Source organism: Coptis chinensis, chromosome 2 (genome assembly GCF_015680905.1).
Source record: "Coptis chinensis isolate HL-2020 chromosome 2, ASM1568090v1, whole genome shotgun sequence".
Classification (NCBI taxonomy): Eukaryota; Viridiplantae; Streptophyta; class Magnoliopsida; order Ranunculales; family Ranunculaceae; genus Coptis; species Coptis chinensis.
The window spans coordinates 87326333-87330574 of NC_141457.1; the positions used below are offsets into that span (position 1 = coordinate 87326333).

At 35.5% G+C, this 4242-nt stretch overlaps 1 pseudogene across 1 annotated transcript; it reads left to right on the plus strand.

Moving 5' to 3' along the window:
- The first annotated feature begins 1692 nt into the window (after positions 1-1692).
- Positions 1693-4242, plus strand: LOC147518617 (F-box/LRR-repeat protein At4g14096-like; annotated as a pseudogene). The gene is made up of 3 exons (XR_015213118.1): positions 1693-2501; positions 2598-2762; positions 3704-4242. The product of XR_015213118.1 is annotated as an F-box/LRR-repeat protein At4g14096-like (transcript).

Sequence of the window (4242 nt, forward strand, 5' to 3'; positions counted from 1 at the left end):
ATAGTATTGGTGAATATTTTCCCACGGGAGTGTGGCGTAGTGCAATAATATATTGGCACGTGAAAGAATGAAAATGGTTATGAGATATATTGAGATATTTCTAAATATTGTGGCTTAATGCAATAAGGTATTTGACCTGCACGTGATATAGTGGAATGATTATGAGTCATATATGTATGACACTTGAATAAATTACGTAACGAAAATCCTAGAACCTAGCTACCACAACTCATGTGATTTGGCCCTTCTGGTGTTTCAGTAAATCTGAATGGCCTTCGGGCGTAAGTAATGTGATTGGCCTTTCTGGCGTTTCAGTAAATCTGAATGGCCCTTCTGGCGTAGCCGAATAGTGGCTTGATTATTCCGTTCGCAAAATAGAACGAGACGCGCGATATTTTTATGCCGAATAGTGGCAGTACTTATATAATGGCTTCTGTGTGAGGGTTACCGGTGTCGCGGCATCCATTTCAGTGGTAGTTATTACATACGGAGTGGTTCATTATGTAAGGGGAGGCATGTGGATGTACATGTTCGGCGTTGGGAAGCGATTGTGGTAACCAGGAAAACTAGGTAAGACATAGATACGACGTGATTTTAGGGACACACAAAGAAAGCCTTAATTAATATAGTTGTGGTAATATGTTGGTTAATGATATATCTTTAGATAGATGATTGTATATGTTTGGTTGGTTATAGTTTAGTTAGAACCTAAGGCCCCTCGTGGAAGAACTAAATGCTTTTTAATTATGCGTATGGTTTGTTGTGTGGTTAGTGGGAAGTTAAGGCGCCTCAGTGGAGGAACTACCTGTCTTAATTATTGTACTTAAGGATGTTGTATTAGTTGTTAGAAGTAAGGCGCCTCGGTGGAGGAACTAACGACCTTATGGATTGTGTATATATATGTATAATTATATGTTGTATTTTAGGACTACTCACACCAGCATTTCTATAATGCTGACCCGATTTGCATGTTTGCTTATCGGATGTGTTCATTAAATGAACATAGTTGATAAGTCTTTACAGGTTTAGTGTTGAAGAAGATTGGTTGCTGCTTGTAGATTGCGTTAGCGTTGCATTTCAAGATAGGCTTTGTTTTCCTTTGAGGTGATATAGATTTTCAGTTGAGATAAGGTTATTTGTATTTTCATTTGTTAATTTTTGTAATGAAGAGGACTTTTGTTAATTCAAAATTTTTATTGGTTTTTAAATTATCCGCATATTTAAACTGTTTATGGGTTTTGGAAGTGGGAAGTCGCCACACCTGAGGAGATCGAAGAGTCGGGGAACAAATAATGTTTTTTCAATTTCTCGAAATTAGGGTGTGCCAAACTAACCCGAGAGAGTGAGTATGAGAGAAGAGAGTGAGTACGAGGGATTACGCGACCTAGGGTTGATCAAATTTGGCAAATGAAGTGGGAAAATTTTGGGCAAGCAAAATATATCCATCTCCGAGATGGATAAATTTTTCCAGCTTCGAGTGGGAAAATTGGGTCACGTGACATATTTGCCGGCAAATCACAAAAAAGTTTGCCAGAAAGTGGGAAAATCTGGATTTGACAGCGGAAAAATGGGTTATCAAATAAAGAAAATAAAATAAAATATAACCCATTTCCTTTGTCTCTTCATTTCCATACGAAACCCTTTCTCATTCTCATCATTTGACCAACCCTAAAATTCTTGAACACCAAAAAAATGCAACCCCCACAAGACCCAGACAGACTAAGCTCATTACCTGACCCAATCCTCCACCAAATCCTCTCACAAGAGAAGTAGTCCAAACCTGCATTCTCTCCAAACGTTTCATACACCTATGGAAATCAATGCCCAATCTACTCTTCGACCAACATAGATTTCTAGATGAGTCCACTTATAAATACAAAACTAACGAGTTTATAAACTTTATTAACCAGATAATCCTCCGCCGCGAAAACCATAACATTGACAAATTTAGTCTAACCATATCCGAATTGCAAAACGGTTATCAACTTGAAAAATGGGTCACGTGTGCAGTTTTATGTAGTGCACAATTTTTTCACTTAGAAAGTCTGGACTTAGATTTTGATGACAAAATTTTAGGCCACGTCAAGAATTTGCAACTTACTTCAGTTTATATCCCACTTATACTGCCTAGTAGTCAAAGAGAGCGTTACATGTATTTACAAAAAGTGGAGAGTTTAATTATTGAGGATTGTGATTATTGGACTATTAGAAAATTAATAATAGATGCACCTTTGGTTAATTATTTAATGATAGAAAACGATGAATATGTGAGAAGTAATTTTGATTTAAGGGCTCCTAGTGTTAGGGGGCTTGTGATGAAAGGGTATTTGTATGGGGATTATAGGTTGGGGAATATGGGGAATTTGGTTAAGGCTGATGTTAGTATTGAGACTAAAGAGATGAAGAAAAGAGAGTTTTGGGAGTTTGGCAAGTGTTTAGATAAAATCCTGAGAGGGATTTGTAATGTGAAGTCTTTGACTTTATCTGTAGAGCCTTTTCAGGTATGTTCTTGTTTTGTAGATTAAAAATAGTGGAGATGAGCTACATTTTGAATTTTCACTAAAATGTTTGTGTGTGTGTGTTTGTTTGGTATTTAGATTTCTGCGGAATTACGGAAGGAGTTGAGAAGCTTGAACAAGCCATTCGATAATCTAAGGTACTTGAAGTTGACAAAGTGGCATATGGATGGGCATATTGGTGCAGTGGGAAAACTATTGGAGTGATTTTCTTTTGTAGAAACTCTTGTCTTGGAAAGGACTAAGGTAATTCACCAAACACTGAATAATTATCTTTGTAACTTACAAGTATGCAAACCGTGCTACGCATCGGTTTTCTCAAGTCTCACCTGCCCCTCTAGATCGATAGTTAGCATGGTTTCTTTTAAGTCTCATCCGCCCCTTTAGATCGATAGTTAGCATGGTTTCTTTTAAGTCTCACCCGCCCTCTAGATCAATAGTTAGAATGATTTCTTTAGATTCTAATTGTAAATGGTAATTATAATTATATATGAGAGACTCATCTATTTATTTTTTTAAAATAAAATGGGAGATAATTATGTTATTTAAGTGATATTAGGGAAGTTCTTTTAAATTATCAATAATAAAATAGAGTTTGTTTTAATTTCAATGTGAGATATGAGGGTAATTATTTAATTTAAGTAGTATTATATAAGTGTTTCTAAATTATTAATACGAAAAAGACCTTGTTCAAATTATATTAATAAAAGTGAGATTTATTCTACATTTAGTGAGGGAGGTGTTTCTAAATTAAGTAAATAAAGAGATTTTAAATTGCCTACTCAATATTGGAAAGGATATTCCGAAAGACCCAACTATCATATGGTGTAGATATTAGTTTTTTTTTCCGATAATAATTGTATCTTAGTAGTAGAAGAGGTTAAACGTCTGCATATTAACTAATGACCCTTTTTTAGGACTTAGGATTCCTTTAGGACTTAGGAGACTATGCAGTAGCGGCACACCTAACAACGTAAATACAAAAAATGAACTCGTCTTGTTTTACGGATGACACATACTAGATGATCAACCATGAATCCTTGAAAATTTCATAATACATATTCTTCGTTACCGCACCAATAATAATCATTCTATATATGTATTTGCCAACGTACAGACTTACAATATTTTACTAATGTTAAAATTCTTGTTGAAAGACTAAATTTGATCGAGAACTATCATTTCAGTGCATGTTTTCTCACCTCAAAACGATTGAAGTTCGAAATCTTGAAGGGTGTGAGAATGAACTCAAATTTCTTGGGTTTCTACTGGGAAATGCAAAGATTTTGGAGAACATCAATATTAAAGAAATGAAGGTCTTGTCAGAGGACAAAGAGAAGGAGCTAGCCGACTGTAAGAAGCTACATTTGCTAAACAAAGCCTCTTCAATTGTCACAATATTACTCATGCTAAAGAGAAAAACAGGATTGACCATAGCATTCAAAGAGTCCTCAGACTTGTCGAAAGACGAAGCCCCCAAGCCTGAAAGTGTTGATTCATAGATTTCATTGGGAGGGAATGTCCTACCAAGATACCGTAGAACCGTGAGGAAGTAGATTGATCTTTTTCCTTTCTGTGGACTCAATTACTCAAAAGTTCATTGTTTTTTTTTTATTTCTGTTTCTTGTTTTTAGCCGTTGAGCTCTAAACTCTGCACACCGTGAACTCTGCAGTCTGACAAGATTTTGTTGTGAATCTAGCTATATCTTCTTTTGCTAGTATAAAA